This window comes from Pelophylax lessonae (assembly GCF_965119305.1).
Source record: "Pelophylax lessonae genome assembly, chromosome: 1".
NCBI classification, from domain to species: domain Eukaryota; kingdom Metazoa; phylum Chordata; class Amphibia; order Anura; family Ranidae; genus Pelophylax; species Pelophylax lessonae.
This window is the reverse complement of record NC_138768.1, coordinates 596419804-596438177: the sequence shown is the minus strand read 5'-3', so window position 1 is coordinate 596438177 and position 18374 is coordinate 596419804. Positions and strand designations below refer to the sequence as shown.

Sequence of the window (18374 nt, the reverse complement as noted above, 5' to 3'; positions counted from 1 at the left end):
TTTTGTAAGATATATACTCATACGGTGGGTTTGTAGGTATATTATCATAGGTATTGTTGTGTCAAATATATATACAGACAGTGGGTCTGTATGTACTTATGATTTAGATATTTTTAATACCTTTCATGTTCAAGTGATATTATCAAAACCTAAGAATGCTGAAGGTATTTGAGCACAGGACTTAGCTACTTGTAAAGCCTGTATACATAAGGCCCATATGAAAAATAAGGAATTTAAAATATGCAGTCAAACCAGGCTTAGTAATTGGGGGACAACATTATTTAAAATGGTGTCTCCCAGGCATTCAAGGCAATTGCAATGTCTGCTGGTAGTGAGTTAGGTTTAAAATAATTATAATAATTATAACACCAATTTCTTTATGATTCTATGTAATTGAGACATTTATATTTCATCATAAAGCTACTTGTGCTCTATAAAGGTTAAAGTTATCGTAAAGTCTCGATTTTTTGGGGGGTTAAAAATAACAAACATGTTATACTTACCTGCAGTTGGTTTTACACAGAATGGCCCAAATACATTCTTATTTGAAGAAAAAACAAGAAATACCTGTTTGAAAGACTCCAATAGACTATACTGTTTGTGCTCCTCTATAATATATACAAAAATAAACATAACAGCCCTCCAGTATAACAGATGTAGTGCTGAAATTACTTGATTTTTAAGTTGAAAAAGACAAACTTGCAGCTTATAGATCTTAGAACACTGTGCAAAAAAAAAAACATGCAGGTGTATAAATATATATCTCAATACACAGCCATTAATGTCTAAACTGCTGGCAACAAAGTGAGTACACCCCTAAGTGAAAATGTCCAAATTGGGTCCAAAGTGTCAATATTTTGTGTGGTCACCATTAATTTCCAGCACTGCCTTAACCGTTTTGTGCATGGAGTTCACCAGAGCTTCACAGGAGTCCTCTTCCACTCCTGCACAATGACATCACGGAGCTGGTGAATGTTAGAGACCTTGAGCTCCTCCACCTTCTGTTTGAGGATGCCCAACAGATGCTCAATAGGGTTTAGGTCTGGAGACATACTTCACCAGTCCATCATCTTTACCCTCAGCTTCTTTAGCAAGGCAGTGGTTGTCTTGGAGGTGTATTTGGGGTCATTATCATGTTGGAATACTGCCCTGCGGCCCAGTCTTCAAAGGGAGGGGATCATGCTCTACTTCAGTATGGCACAGTACATGTTGGCATTCATGGTTCCCCTTAATGAACTGTAGCTCCCCAGTGCCGGCAGCACTCATGCAGCCCCAGACCATGACACTCCCACCACCATGCTTGACTGTAGGCAAGACACACTTGTCTTTGTATTTCTCACCTGGTTGCCGCCACACACACTTGACACCATCTGAACCAAATAAGTTTATCTTGGTCTCATCAGACCACAGGACATAGTTCCAGTAATCCATGTCCTCAGTCTGCTTGTCTTCATCAAACTGTTTGCAGGCTTTCTTGGGCAGCATCTTAAGAAGAGGCTTCCTTCTGGGATGACAGTCATGCAAACCAATTTGATGCAGTGTGCAGCATATGGTCTGAGCACTGACAGGCTGATCCCCCAACCCCTTCAACCTCTGCAGCAATGCTGGTAGCACTCATACGTCTGTTTCCCAAAGACAGCCTCTGGATATAACACTGAGCACGTGCACTCAACATCTTTGGTCGACCAAGGCGAGGCCTGTTCTGAGTGAAACCTGTTCTGTTAAACCGCTGTATGGTCTTAGCCACTGTGCTGCAGCTCAGTTTCAGGGTCTTGGCAGACTTCTTATAGCCTAAGCCATCTTTATGTAGAGCAATAATTCTTTTTTTCAGATCCTCAGAGAGTTCTGCCATGGTGCCATGTTGAACTTCCAGTGACCAGTATGAGAGAGTGAGAGTGATAACACCAAATTTAACACACCTGCTTCCCATTCACACCTGAGACCTTGTAACACTAATGAGTCACATGACACCGGGGAGGGAAAATGGCTAATTGGGCCTAATTTGGACATTTTCACTTAGGGGTGTATTCACTTTTGTTGCCATTGGATTAGATATTAATAGCTGTGTGTTGAGTTATTTTGAGGGGACAGCAAATGTACACTGTTATACAAGCTGTACACTCACTACTTTACATTGTAGCAAAGTGTAATTTCTTCAGTGTTGACACATGAAAAGTAGAATAAAATATTTACAAAAATGTGAGGGTTGTACTCACTTCTTTTGTGAGATACTGTATATACATATGTAGACCTACCATTGAGAGGCTGCAGTAGTTACCACAGATTTTCCCCAAAAACAGTGCAAGGCAGCCAGGCACACAACAGCAATTCATTTACTCCAGCTCATTAATCAGTCTAGGGGTTGTCTTTTAAATATTTATTGCTTGTAGAACTTATGGATGGGTGGAATCCCTTCAATGGGAAGCCCCTGCAGTTCTAAGGCTCAGACTATTCATTAGCCCCTTCAGCCCCCTACTGGGAACACTTCCCCAGGGATTTGCTGGAGCACAATAATAATTCAGCCTACTCATTTGATTTTCTCGCTCACTAGAATGTAGAGAGAAAGAATCAAACCTGCAGCCTATGAGATCCAGAACAGCCCAAAGCAATCAAAAGCTGCTCCAATGATTATAGAGTCAAAAATAACAAATTTTACCTAATATGCTAGCAGCCTATCTAGGATGGTGCTACATATATTTCAAATGCATCAAGTAGTCACCAAACTGATAAAATTTTGCTGTACATGTAGAAAATCAGAAGATCAAAGTTTGTTGCAGTTTCAGACCCAGTATCCAATGTGCACTTTAAAGGCAACACATTGCAAACACGATCAGAGGATAGAGGGTGCAATGCACTGGCTCTGGAGGTAGATGCCTCCAGTTACAGGGTTAGAGGATATATGAATGTATTACAATTGCAGTCACTTAATGATTGAGAACTACAGATTTTTTAATTCATAGATTCTTCAAAAATATATGATGCAGCTGTGTGGGGGTTGCCATGCCAAATTTACATAATGACAGGAGCTGGAGGTAGAAGAACCCCTGGATTCTGTGAGCGGGAGGTATGGGGGCGTGGGGCTGCAGACTGTGACCATGAAACCCTAAACATGGGTGTAACATGAAACATGATCAGAAGGGTGTTTTTATTTTTTAATGACCAAAAATAGATGTAACTCCAAAAATATCTTAAGATTTCAACAATCCAATGATTATCCACCCAGGTGAGCCCTATTTAATGTTCAAAATACTGTTATAATCTACTTCAGTTCTCTTGTGAGAACAGTAAATTCACTTCATGGTATTTTTCCATATAAAATAATTGGGGGAATGCAATCTTCCCCAATAAAAAGGTAATGTTGCTCACAGTTAAAGCGGAGTTCCACCCTGGATTTGTTTTTTTTTTTTTTAATACCCCCGGGACAGTCAGGGCTAGTGCATTCCACAATGGCTAGCCTCTGATCTGTCCCGGGTTGCACTTACCTGCAAGACGAAATACTTACCTTGCAAACGTCTTGTCCAGCGCTGCCATCTCAGATGTGGGCAGCTTGAAGCCAGCGCGTCCTCTTCGGCGTCTTCTTCCGCCTTCTGTGGTCCCACGATGCTCTGCGCCGGCCCCGACGTCACTTCCGGGTCGCGCGCGTCACCCCTCCACAGCTTCTGGGCATGCCCAGAAGCTGTTTAGAAGGGGATGACGCGCGCGACCCGGAACTGACGTCGGGGCCGGTGCAGGCGCAATGATTCCTGGGAGCTATGACGTCCAGCTCCCAGGAATCATTGCAGAGCCAGGAAGTGACGACGGGCCGCGGCCGAGGAAGGAGGAAGAAGGAAGTAAGGTAAGTATATTTTCTTCGCTACGAGGTAAGTAAAAAAAAAAAAAATATGCGATTATCCATTTCTTTTTCAGGTGACCCGGAGCGAGAAGATGGAGGTAAGTATAAAAATAGGGTGGAACTCCACTCACAAATGTGTTTATAGTATTGTTATATCATACCAATAAATGGAATTATTTTTTTTGTGGGATTTCTCCATATAAAACAATGATGGTAGCATTGTTCACAGGCAATGATGTAAGATTGAGACTTATATTATTGCCATATCACACATGTATATTCCATATTTAATCACTGGTGTCACATTATTATCTGTGCCGTTGCTATATCACTGTTGCTATATCACATCACATGTTGGTATATCACATGGAAGGATAACATCAGAAATCACAAAAACAGTGCTGTGTAGAACTTCTGCTTCCATCCATTACAATAAAATAGTGTCATAAAGGACTTGTTTTTTTTGCTGCAAATGTGATGCATAGACTTAAACAGGGCGGACCTATCTATGATAGATTGTCCATCACTTTATATCCTAGTGACGAAATCATCATCTCAAAGATGTCCATCCACAATATTGATCAATTCCCCCAGAAAAACAACTTCAGTAGGTACGTATTGTTACATCCATTGAGGTAGCAAACAGTGAGCACACACCCAAAGGCTCCTTTCACACATACGGTCCGTTCGTCCGTTTTTCATCCACTCCTTCGACGGATGAAAAACGGACACCAATGCATCTCTATGTAAAAAGGGATGACATCCATTTTCATCCGCTTCCGTCAATGTCCGTTTTTTGGAACGGATGAATGCCCTATTTTTAATCCGTCAAAAAAACGGATCAGACGAAAAATGGATGTAAACGACAAACGGTCCGTTTTTCATCCGTTTTTTTTTTCATCCACTACCAATGCAAAAATGGATGAAAAACGGACCGTTTGTCCGTTTACATCCATTTTTCGTCTGATCCGTTTTTTTGACGGATTAAAAATAGTGCATTCATCCGTTCCAAAAAACGGACATTGACGGAAGCGGATGAAAACGGACGAAAAATGGATGGAAAACGGACGAAAAACGGATGAAAAACAGATGAAAAATGGATGAAAAACTGATGAAAAACTGATACATTTTGACGTGACTGAACTGATGAACTGAACGGACCGTATGTGTGAAAGGGGCCATACTATATATAGAAATAGAAATTCCATATGAGAATCCATAATGAAATTGAGCATTCAATTGGTATAGAAGGCAGATCATAGCCATGGTACCTGACTGTAAACAATGTTGTCTCAATAGAGGGGAAGATAACATATCACCACATTTTTTTATATGCAAGAAATGTATAAATAAAGCCCAATCCGTGTGTACCAGTCCAATTTATACATTCAGCAGCGCTTATACACAAACTCCCAGTATGTGCAAGTCAAAGCAATCAGCTTCTGCAGCAGATCCACACCCGTAGAAATTGTTAAGTTCACTTTCATATGGTAACAAATCACAGCCTGTTTTTAACAGCGGCAGCTAGTGTAATAAAAGGATACACATTTTACAAGTTTTATGAAAACCTTATATGTTTTATAGGATTTTATATCCACTTGAATTTTAAAATATAGATTTTAGTAGGATTACTACATATACATTATATTATATCCAGCCAAACACTGTTTTATACATCCTGAAGCGCCGGGCGGGTGGTTGGGGTTTTAACCTTGGTTTTAGCTACACACACCTCTTTCTATATACATTTTTTTATATGCATAAATATCACAAAGTGCATTCATTGCTTTTATTGAGGTGTTAAAGCAGTAATATAAGCACATTTATGACATTATTACCTGTGTGTGAACAACTTTACCTTTATAAAGGGAAAGATTACATTCCGCCAATTGTTTTAGAAGGAGAAATGCCATGAAGTGAATTGTGAACTGAAGTTGATCAAAAGCGTATTTTGAACATTAATCCATTGGATTGTTTACATCTTAAGATATGTTTGGAATTACAGCACACCTATTTTTGACATATAAAGTGTATACTGGATATTCATTTTGAGACTGCCATGAACTTTTTATGTTCTGATGCATTTGAAATATAGGGTGTCCTAAAAGTCTGAATCCATAGGCAAAAATGTATTTAAATATTTGCTGGTTTTGTGCTTTGTGAATATGCTAAATGCAAGAACAATGAACATTTCTCAATGTAGCAGAACCTATCAATTTTATCAGCAACATGAATGGTGCACACCAATATGCAAAAACGTATTCTTCCTTTATTAAAATATCCAGGGGGAACAAGTTTTGTTCTGCATTTTGACATGTTTTGTATTAGGCATGGCACTTTCTCAAATTCTGCCATGTTTCGCACTATGCACAGTACTTTCTCAAAGAGAAAGCGCTGTGCCTAGCGCAAAACAATGAATGTCATGTCAAAACTATTTACTGCTGGATATTGTAAGAAGGAAGAATATTTTTTAGCATTTCTGCCTGTGGCATTCTTGTTGCTGGTTTTTTTGCTGTTTTTTTTTATTGCTTCAGTGGAGACGAGTCAAGTCTGAACCAGAGAGCTGATTGTGGAGTGTGGAGCCTGATCTCGCCTGCAGTGGCATGTGAAATATTTGACATTGGGTAGCAGAACTGATGTTACATGCAGATTTAAATTCCTCTTTTAGTTCAATGATTGTTCTGGGGTGATTCTGATATACTACTGACTTCAGATGAACCCCCCAAGCCAAGTGGTGTAAGGTCTAGTAACTATCAAAAAATATATCTCAATTAATCTGTTACCTAATATTCCCACCCACACCATAATTTGTAAATCTGTTTAAATATTACCTTCAGCCAGGGTTTATTTCAGACACGGAACATGCATTGTGCTGGATGATACTACAACTGAAATGAAATAAGGCTTCATCACTGTAAAAAACCATCAAAATAGAAATATGGGTTTCAGTAAAATAAAAAAATCATACTCACCTAGGTGGATACAGCATTGGTCTGATGCTGCATCTGTCCCATGCCAGCTTTAACACTGAGAACTGAGTGATCAGGCACCGCTGATCCCTCATTTCTCAGTCTTAAGGCTGCAGAGCACCGGTAAATGTAATTCACTGACTCTCTGCTCGACCCCTCCAGTGCTCACTGTGCTCACCAAGCTGTGGGGAGGGGGGAAGCTGGCTCAGGCTTTGCTGGGAGGCTGAACCAGCTGCAAGTGACGGGAGTCACTTTGGGTGCGGGGTGACCAGGAAACTGGGGAGCACTGGGGATATGGTTTAGATTGCTCCAAATGGGACAGTGATATTCAGGAATGATGTCTCTCTTGAAATATGAAGATTTTATTTTTTAATTCCTGTACATTGTGAGGTTCATGACCAGGAAGTACCACTCCTAATATGGGCATTCCAGGAAGGTTAACGTGGAGACCGACTGTCTAACGATGTTGTTTTTGTCTGAGGTGGCTTTCCATTCACCTATTGTTAAGTGTGCTAATGAACTCACCTGTTGTCTGCTAAGGGATGTATTGACACTCAGAGTAATGTGTATTGGGGGCTCGTTATGTAACCATTGTGTCATGTTGGGGGCTGGATTTGGGTTATTGTTCATGTAGTGACTGCATTACTTCTAACGTGTATATAAAGTGTGTATTCCTTTTCAATAAAAAGTCTGATTCCTGCTTGACCCTCAATACAGAGCCTCGTCTCGTACTTGGGGGGGGGGGGGGATTATTTGTATGGGTTTGTGTTCGGGAATGAAATGTCCTAAATGACTGTAACCCCTTTCATACCCAGGGGGGCGTTACACTGCCCACCCAGGCATCTAGGTGGATCCTGACCATATGGTCGAGATCTTTGCAGAGCCTGCACCAGCTCTGTGAGGTCAGATGACAGCAGATTTTAGCTGAAAATGGGTCACAGGAGTGCAGAACAAACTGCACTCCTGTAAACCATAGGAAAAGTACGGCCAAAAAAGCAAAAGTGAATCTCCAAATTCACATTACTTTTCAGTAAAATATGTTTAAGAAGGTTGGTATTAGATTTTACATAGCTAACTATTGTGAAAGCAATTATATTCACTGACTGTAGTTTAAATCAAAACTAAAGTCCTGTGTAAAAAAAAAACTGCAAGCAGGCAGGCTTTTATTGCAGAAGAGACATGCACTGTCCTTTCTGCAATAAAATACCCCTACCTGCCTGCTTGTCATCTCCTCCAGCATGTGCAGCTCAGCTCACAGTGCTGGGCCAGTCTCTGAGTGCCAGGGTGACGGGCTTCAGTGCATGCGCAAGAGTGACGTCATCCCTGCTGGCCAATGAAGAGGCCTAAAGATCAGCGTTCAGAAGAAGATGATTACTGTTGGACAGTTAAAGTGGTTGTAAAGCCACTTGTTAAGTCTCTACAATACCCTCTGTTAGATTATAACATGTGCCTCACTGTATCTCCTTTATTTAAAAAAAAGCGGATTTATACCTTATATCAGAGCGTCTCCTGGCGCTCACGTGACTCCCCAGTTCTCTCCTCTCCCCGTCTGACAGATACAGTGGGAAGGGCTGAGAACTCCCGCTGATGTGGACACAAGTTATTATCTAACAGAGGATTGTAGAGACTTAACACTATTATTTTACAAGCTGGAGACAAGTATCGTGGAGAAGATGGAGGTGACAGGCAGGGAGGGGGGGATCGGGGGAGAGAGGAGACACACAAACTGACCACAGTGTTAGGGCTCAGCAGCCATGATAAACTGTTCAGTTACCAGGGGGAAGGGCAGAACCAGGCAGGATCAAACAGGTTTTTTAGGTGATACAGGCACTGTGCTGTATAACATGCTTTAAAGGAACAGGGTGCATTTTTTTTGACAGTTACAAACACTTTAAGTATGGAGACTTTATCTCCTAAATCAAAAGAATGCATAGGAAAAACGTATGCTTTGATTACATTAACCTTTTGGTCTAACACTTAATAGAAAATGTTTGGGGTCAAGAATCATCTTTACGATTTCATCACCTTTCAATGGTTTTGGAGTAACACTGCCTTTATTGTACACATGTCATTTACATAGTTTTAACAAGCAGTAAATTATATTTAAAACAAGCCATTGGGGACCTCTGTAGCTGTAGTCTGTGGGGAGTAATTCCTTCTCAAAGAAAAGACTTTCTTTAAATGTATTTTTCAATAATGATGGCAGTAGTGATGTCGCGAACCTAAAATTCGCGGTTCGCGAACGGCGAACGCGAACATCGGCAAATGTTCGCGAACCGGCGAACCGGGCGAACCGCCATAGACTTCAATAGGCAGGCGAATTTTAAAACACACAGGGACTCTTTCTGGCCACAATAGTGATGGAAAAGTTGTTTCAAGGGGACTAACACCTGGACTGTGGCATGCCGGAGAGGGATCACGCAAAAAAAAGTTCTTAAAAATTATAATTTTTTGATAGAGAGCCAATTATTGGAAAAATTAAAAAAAAATAAAAATCAAAAATTTCTTTGGATTTAGCATCTGGGGGGTCTAAAAAGTGTACCTGTGAAGTTTCAGCTCTGTAGCATGTCCAGAACCCCTAAAAAACAGCATTTTTCTTATATTTTCAGGAATATGGCTTCTCTGCGGCTGGCTTTTACTCTTGCAGGCATTTAGCGGGCATTTTTTTAGGCAGGCATGTCATTTTTTGTATTTAGTGTCTGGGGGGTCTAAAAAGTGTACCTGTCAATTTTCAGCTCTGTAGCATGTCCAGAACCCCTAAAAAACAGCATTTTTCTTATATTTTCAGGAATATGGCTTCTCTGCGGCTGGCTTTTTCTCTTGCAGGCATTTAGCGGGCATTTTTTTAGGCAGGCATGTCATTTTTTGTATTTAGTGTCTGGGGGGTCACAAAAGTGTACCTGTCAAGTTTTAGCTCTGTAGCATGTCCAGAACCCCTAAAAAACAGCATTTTTCTTATATTTTCAGGAATACGGCTTCTCTGCGGCTGTCTTTTTCTCTTGCAGGCATTTATCGGGCATTTTTTTAGGCAGGCATGTCATTTTTTGTATTTAGTGTCTGGGGGGTCACAAAAGTGTACCTGTCAAGTTTTAGCTCTGTAGCATGTCCAGAACCCCTAAAAAACAGCATTTTTCTTATATTTTCAGGAATACGGCTTCTCTGCGGCTGGCTTTTTCTCTTGCAGGCATTTATCGGGCATTTTTTTAGGCAGGCATGTCATTTTTTGTATTTAGTGTCTGGGGGGTCACAAAAGTGTACCTGTCAAGTTTTAGCTCTGTAGCATGTCCAGAACCCCTAAAAAACAGCATTTTTCTTATATTTTCAGGAATACGGCTTCTCTGCGGCTGTCTTTTTCTCTTGCAGGCATTTATCGGGCATTTTTTTAGGCAGGCATGTCATTTTTTGTATTTAGTGTCTGGGGGGTCACAAAAGTGTACCTGTCAAGTTTCAGCTCTGTAGCATGTCCAGAACCCCTAAAAAACAGCATTTTTCTTATATTTTCAGGAATACGGCTTCTCTGCGGCTGGCTTTTACTCTTGCAGGCATTTATCGGGCATTTTTTTAGGCAGGCATGTCATTTTTTGTATTTAGTGTCTGGGGGGTCACAAAAGTGTACCTGTCAAGTTTTAGCTCTGTAGCATGTCCAGAACCCCTAAAAAACAGCATTTTTCTTATATTTTCAGGAATACGGCTTCTCTGCGGCTGTCTTTTTCTCTTGCAGGCATTTATCGGGCATTTTTTTAGGCAGGCATGTCATTTTTTGAATATAGTGTCTGGGGGGTCACAAAAGTGTACCTGTCAAGTTTCAGCTCTGTAGCATGTCCAGAACCCCTAAAAAACAGCATTTTTCTTATATTTTCAGGAATACGGCTTCTCTGCGGCTGGCTTTTTCTCTTGCAGGCATTTATCGGGCATTTTTTTAGGCAGGCATGTCATTTTTTGTATTTAGTGTCTGGGGGGTCTAAAAAGTGTACCTGTCAAGTTTCAGCTCTGTAGCATGTCCAGAACCCCTAAAAAACAGCATTTTTATTATATTTTCAGGAATACGGCTTCTCTGCGGCTGGCTTTTTCTCTTGCAGGCATATATATCAGTGGTGGGTGGGCAGTGGCACAGTACATTCTCTGTGGACCTGGCAGCAGTCACTGGCACCCAGGCAACTGCAATTTAAAAAATATATATATTTTTTTTTTACTTTGCAAGCTGCTGTGCCACTTTATATATCAGTGGTGGGTGGGCAGTGGCACAGTACACTCTCTGTGGACCTGACAGCAGTCACTGGCACCCAGGCAACTGCAATTTAAAAAATATATATATATTTTTTTACTTTGCAAGCTGCTGTGCCACTTTATATATCAGTGGTGGGTGGGCAGTGGCACAGTACACTCTCTGTGGACCTGACAGCAGTCACTGGCACCCAGGCAACTGCAATTTAAAAAAATATATATATTTTTTTACTTTGCAAGCTGCTGTGCCACTTTATATATCAGTGGTGGGTGGGCAGTGGCACAGTACACTCTCTGTGGACCTGACAGCAGTCACTGGCACCCAGGCAACTGCAATTTAAAAAAATATATATATTTTTTTACTTTGCAAGCTGCTGTGCCACCTTATATATCAGTGGTGGGTGGGCAGTGGCACAGTACACTCTCTGTGGACCTGACAGCAGTCACTGGCACCCAGGCAACTGCAATTTTAAAAAAATATATTTTATTTTACTTTGCAAGCTGCTGTGCCACCTTATATATCAGTGGTGGGTGGGCAGTGGCACAGTACACTCTCTGTGGACCTGACAGCAGTCACTGGCACCCAGGCAACTGCAATTTAAAAAAATATATATATTTTTTTTACTTTGCAAGCTGCTGTGCCACCTTATATATCAGTGGTGGGTGGGCACACAGTGGCACTGCAGTGGGCACAGTACACTCTGTGGACCTGACAGTCACTGGCAGCCCAGGCAACTGCAATAATAAAAAATATTTTTTTTTTTCAATTTATTGCAACAAGATGCTGTGCCAACGTATATATATCAGTGGTGGGCAGTGCACTGCAGTGGGTACAGTGCACTCTGTGGACCTGACACAGCACTCACTGCAATTATGACAGAGGAAAAAAAAATATTTTTTAAAATGCCAGGTACTGTGCCTGTGCCACCCGAAATGAGTGTGGTGTGCACACAGTACAGTCTGTGGTAGGTCTGTGGCCTCTCACACACAGCGGGCAGGCAACTGCAGTGTACAATAGATATATATATATATATATATATATATAAAGAAAAAAATCTATTACCTTACCAGCCCTTAAAAGGGCTTTTGGGGACACTATATATATATATATATATATATATGTATATATATAAATAAAAAAATCCTCAATTACCAGCCCTTAAAAGGGCTTTTGGGGACACTAGATAGATATAGATATATATATATATGAAGAAACAACTCAATTACCAGCCCTTAAAAGGGCTTTTGGGGACGCTAGGTATATATATATATATATATATATAAAAAAAAAAAACACAAATACCAGCCCTTAGAAGGGCTTTTTGGGGTGCTGATATTACAGCAGTAGTGGACCAAGAACACTGCAAGACCAGGAACACTGACTAACTGTCCCTAGCTTAACAGCAGCAGCAGCAGCAGCAGCAGCAGCAGCAGCAGCAGCTCTCTCCCTACTCTCACTACACACACTGCTTCAGAATGATCTAAGATGGATGCTGCCCTTGCTTATTTATAGGAGGTGGGAGGGTGTGGGAGGGAGGTACGCTGATTGGCTGGAAATGTGTCTGCTGACTGTAAAGTTCAGGGTCAAAGTTTGCCTCAATGATGTCTTATGGGGGGCGGACCGAACATCGCATATGTTCGCCGGCAGCGGCGAACGCGAACATGCTAAGTTCGCCGGGAACTGTTCGCCGGCGAACAGTTCTATACATCTCTAGATGGCAGTTGAAAACTTTGAGATATGCTAAAGCCCATCTCCAGGCAATTTTTTTTTCCCATGCAGTGGGTCAACTGCTCATGTTTTCCAGGGGTGAGCACAGAGTTTATGCTCACCTGATCCACTGATCCTGCAGAAAACTGCTCACCCCCATGGTCCAGCGGTGGACTGTTCTTGTCTATGGAGCATGCTCTGGGCATGCTGATGTCAAAAACTGTAAATTTTCAAGACCACAGAAGCGCAGGAGTGCCAAGCCAGTCTTGTGCAGGGAGGATTGGTGGATCGGGTAAGTATATCTCTGCTGTCCTCTCACCTAAAATAAAACAAGCTGTTAACCTGTGCAGTGTAGGCACAGTCCCACTGCACAGGAAACAAAAATATGCCCAGAGTTAAAAAAAAAAATGCAGTTCCCTAGAGGTGTAACAGTTAAAATGCAGGATGTTTCGACAGACAATGCTTTGGCACTTCTTGATAGGACCGAAGCTTGCCTGCCCTTTTCTACCTCCTGCACATTCATTTTGGCCAGTGAGGCTGCTCATCATAGTAATTGTCAATAGAAATGTCTGGAGGCATACCTGGAAAAACTTGGAAAACCTGGCATATGTCCATGACAGGAAGGTTTGTTTGGCTGCTGCAGGTATGTACACAAATCTCTAGGTACCTACACTCCAAATCTCTTAAAGTTTGCCTTTCTTTACCCCAGTGAGCCTCTTTAAATAGGTGTGACTGTCAGTAGACCTAATTCAACCTCTTGTTGATTTATTATAATTGGCTCACTGTTTCATATAAAATAACAAACGTGTTAAAATGACCTGCTCTGTGCAATAGTTTTGCACAGAGCAGCCCAGATCTATCACTATTGGGGTCCCCTGTCAGTGCTCCTGGCTCCTTCCCTTGGCTGAATGCCCCTATAGCAAACCGTTTGCTATGGGGCACTCATGCAGGCTCAATCCCCCTTCTTCCTCCTCATTGGCTTTGATTGACAGCATCAGGAGCCAATGGTGCCTCTGAGCTTATGAAGAGAAAGAGAGAGAGCAGCAATGCTGCTCTCATACACAGTGCTGGATAGGGATCGGGCTCAGGTAAAGGGGGGGGGGGGGATGGGGGAAGGAGAGCTGCTCTCAAGAATGCATTAGGGTAAAAAAAAACTTCTGTTTTTAGAACCACTTTAAATGTTTTTATTAATTAAGAATAACCTCCATAAACAAGAATGAGACAATGATGGTTAATTCCTTAACTGATTTGCCTATATTACAGCGAACATATGGTTGTCATGGGCTTCTGCAATCAGTGCACTAGCATTGCTCTTTCCACAGCTGTATTAAATAAGTCACCTATTGTCTGGGGCTACCATATTAAAGGATACCATTAGTTCCGTACTCATATCATTAAATGTTTATATGTTTTACCTATAGAATTTACTGTTATCAGCCCCATGGTATGCTCTCAGATGGTTTCTAATGCCTCATTTTCACTGAGCGGAGCGGTTCAGGTCAGTTCGGTACGGTACGCTAATTTGAGTGTTTCCATTATGAAAGTGGCCCATACAACCGAACCAAACCGCACCATTCCTGGTCCTGCTTCAGATGTAGGGCCATAGGAAATGGTACGGTACGGTTAGGGAGGAGCTACTGGCGTCACACGATAGATTCCACTGATTGGCAGACAGGAAAACTTCAATGCTCACGTCAAATGAAAGAGCAAAACAAACACCTCATTTGGTGTAAACCCCGCATGGTCCCTGGTGGCCCGACTTGCAGTGGAAACGCTCACCTGAATAGAACGGACCATTCTAACCCTCCCAAACTGTACCGACCCGAACCGTTCTGCTCAGTGGAAACGAGGCAATATAGTCTGCATCAATACTGATAATTGTATTCTCACACCCATGTTTTATCCTAGTGTCACTGACAGATGCCCCTTATTCTTACATTTTGTTGTATTGCCTATAGGTTATAAAATGCAAAGCAGCTGTTGCCTGGGCCCCAAATCAGCCACTTGATATTGAGGAGATTGAGGTACAACCACCAAAAGAAAAAGAAGTTCGGATTAAGGTATTTTTTTTTCTTTTTAATCTACAATATTTACATAATTACACATCAGGGTTGCCAACCACTAGTAAATTTACTGACAGTTTGTAAAAATCTGTGATATTTACAGTTGTCAGTAAATGTCCATTAGAGAAATTGTATGGCAGTAAAAATCAGTCCTTTATTCAGGCAGGTTAGTGTTGGCTGGGCAAATGTAATGCCTCGTACACACGCAACGATTATCGGCCGACCGATCGTCCGACTGTTGTCCAGAGTTGTGTTTTGTTGGTTGGAATGTGCCTAGACTGCACACGAATTTTCTCGGCCAACAAAAATCTACTTCAGAAGTGATGTCATGTGCTGGTTTACTTTCCGTGTGTTTTTTCTTCTCCGAGCATGCCCAGTCTGTATCTGTACTGACTGATGGAAAATCGGCCGTTGTGGTGACGGCCAACAAAAATTTTATAGCCTGCACACCAGATTTTATTCGGCCAAAAAGTCGGAGTCGGTTGGCGAAAGCATCATACTAACAAGCCGAAAATCGGCCGATCGGACGTTGGCCGAAAATTCCCGGCCAATAATCGATGCGTGTGTACGAGGCATAAGAAAGAACCCCTTGACAGCTTGATGCAGCACCAGCAGCCACGTATCCAGGCTGAGTTTGGAACCAGTTGGGATTATTTTTAAATGGAAGCAGGCTGGAGGAAGGCGCAGGGGGCCGCAATTGCTGATCCTGTCCCTGTAGTTCTGGCTGCGGAGTGATCTCAATTGTATCCCAGCAGGGTGTCTGACAATTTGTCATGTTGTGCTAACTTTTTAAATGTAAACCAGGCTAAATACCTGTTATGGATATTTTCAGTATTTACAAATTGTGTTTATACTGTTTAAGGCTGTTTATACTGTTTAAAAATCGTGGTAAAAAACGCACGGAAACGCTACGCTCAGGTGTGAATGTAGCCTTAATGTCAATTGTTTTAGTTTCTAATAGGAGTTCTTTCATTTTCCAAGTTCATTTAGTAAAATAAAGTTGCAGGAGGTTGGCAACCCTGTTACAAATTATCAAATTCAAATTTAGAATCCAGAGAAGAGATGGAAAAATCGACATACAAATGTACAGCTAAATACTATTATTTAAATAATGGATGTGCAAATTAGATGCTATATTTTCTATTACTTTTTTATTTCATTATTTTGCAGTAACAACAGAATTACACATTACAAACATCAGTTAAAAAAAAAAACTTCTTCTAAGAAGCTGTCCCAGTGTTGATACAGTTACCCCTGCTCACAGGTGTACTGTATGCCTTAGGGTCCTTTCCTTTCACACCTGTCCGTTCCTCCGACGGACTCCGTTCTGCTCAGCGGGGGATGATCCGCCGATCCCCGCTGAGCAGCGGATGACAGCTCCTTCTCCATCTGTGTGCAGACAGAGCTGTCAGATCCCCGCTGTCCTCTATAGGGGAATCGGATGAGAACGGACCGCCTGTCCGTTCTCATTCGATCCCATCTAATCCGTTCCGCCAGACAGATGGAAATTAGGGTTTCCATCCGTCCGGATTTGACGGACAGGATTGGAACGGATGGCAGCGAGTGTCAGTGGAGATGTCTCTGCTGACACCCGCTGCCCCATTAGGATGCATGGCGCATCCGATCAGGTCCTCCTGAAAAACTGACAGGCGGATTGGACCGTATGTGTAAAAGGGGCCTTAAGAAGCCAAATATCTTAAAAAAAAAAATCAATACTAGTGCTTAGCATGTGCCATTTTAGGTATTTGACAGTACAGGTGAATCTCATAAAATTAGAATTTCATAAAAAAAAATATATATTTCAAAATTTCAATTCAAAAAGTGAAACTCATATACTGTATTTTATATAGTTGTGTTACACACAGAGTGATATACCGTATTTTCCGGCGTATAAGATGACTGGCCGTATTAGACGACCCCCCTAATCTTCATCTACCGGTAATACTTATACTTAGGTTACCTTGTAGATATTATACTCGGCGTATAAGACGACCCCCCATTTTTGGGGGATTTTTTTGAGGTTCAAAAGTAGTCTTATACCCCAGAAAATACAGTATTTCATTCTTGTTTTTATTTTGATAATTATGGCTTACAGCTTGTGAAAACACCAAAACCAGTATCTCAGAAAATTAGAATATTACATAAGACCGATGATAAAAAAAAAAAGATTTTTAATACAGAAATGTTGGCTTACTGAAAAGTATGTCCATGTATAGTATGGTATGCACTCAAATACTTGGTCGGGGCTCCTTTCGCATGAATTACTGCATCAATGCGGAGTGGCATGGAGGCGATCAGCCTGTGGCACTGCTGCGGTGTTATGGAAGCCCAGCTTTCTTTGATAGTGGCCTTTAGCTCATCTGCATTGTTGGGTCTGGTGTCTCTCATCTTCCTCTTGACAATACCCCACAGATTCTCTATGGGGTTTAGGTCAGGCAAGTTTGCTGGCCAATCAAGCACAGTGATACCATGATCATTAAACCAGGTATTGGTTTATTTGGCAGTGTGGGCGGGTGCCAAGTCCTGCTGGAAAATGAAATCAGCTTCATGAAGCTGGTCAGCAGAGGGAAGCATGAAGTGCTCTAGAATTCCCTGATAGAGGGCTGCACTGACTTTGGACTTGATAAAACACAGTGGACCAACACTAGCAGATGACATGGCTCCCCAAATCATCACTGACTGTGGAAACTTCACACTGGACCTCATGCAACTTGCATTATTTGCCTCTCCACTCCTCCTCCAGACTCTGGGACCTTTATTTCCAAATGAAATGCAAGATTTTCCACAGTCAGTGGTGATTTGGGGAGCCATGTCATCTGCTAGTGTTGATGTGTTCATCTGCTGTGTTTGTACAGCTCCAGGTGACTCAAGCCACATCAATGAACCACTGATTCACACTGTTCAGTTTCATCTTTTAGATTTAGCAGGAATTATGTGAGTTATGTTGTATTTGTGTCTGCTAATAATAATTTTATTGTATTTTTATCGACATATAGCTTTAATATTTTCTTGGGGGGAATCCCTGTCAGGTAGTCTGTATGGGGCCCTGCGATTTCTATCAGCAACCCTGATGGGACTGATATCACTTTTGTGGTATCCATGCCGTAAAATATTTTGTCAGCAAACGTTTGCAGACCCGTGGTGGATCTTTGGGCTGCCAGATGTAAATTGACTTGTGTCCCTTTACACCAGGTTTCTTCTGATCTGTCACATGTAGGTCCGGAAAAATGGAAAATATTGCATTCCTTTTCCATTTTTTTCTAGACCTGTATGGAGGTAGACGGATGTAAAAAGACAGAAATTCATTTACATCCTCGTGCCCATAGACATGCTTGAAGCTTTTGATCAGGTCTACCTAAAAACAACTGACAGGTAGACCTCATCAGAAAGCCCATGTGAAAGGGGCCTATGGCTGCATTTGTGCAGGTGTTTAATCAGGCTGTGAATCCCAGTGGCAAGAATCTACTGATTCTTGCATCTGGGACTGACAATTGTGGAAGATAGCTGCGATCATTCAAGCAGCTAGTGATTACCTGTGTTGATTGTAGCTGGACGCCTACAAAGAGCAGGTTATTGAT

General features: G+C 41.6%; 1 pseudogene across 1 annotated transcript in view; it reads left to right on the top strand.

The window, feature by feature from the left end:
* Positions 1–18374, top strand: part of LOC309544601 (alcohol dehydrogenase 1-like) — a 130800-nt pseudogene that overhangs the window by 2998 nt on the left and 109428 nt on the right. The window contains exons 2-3 of the transcript XR_014226143.1: positions 14155–14231; positions 14692–14793. The product of XR_014226143.1 is annotated as an alcohol dehydrogenase 1-like (transcript). The remainder of the gene's footprint in view (positions 1–14154; positions 14232–14691; positions 14794–18374) is intronic.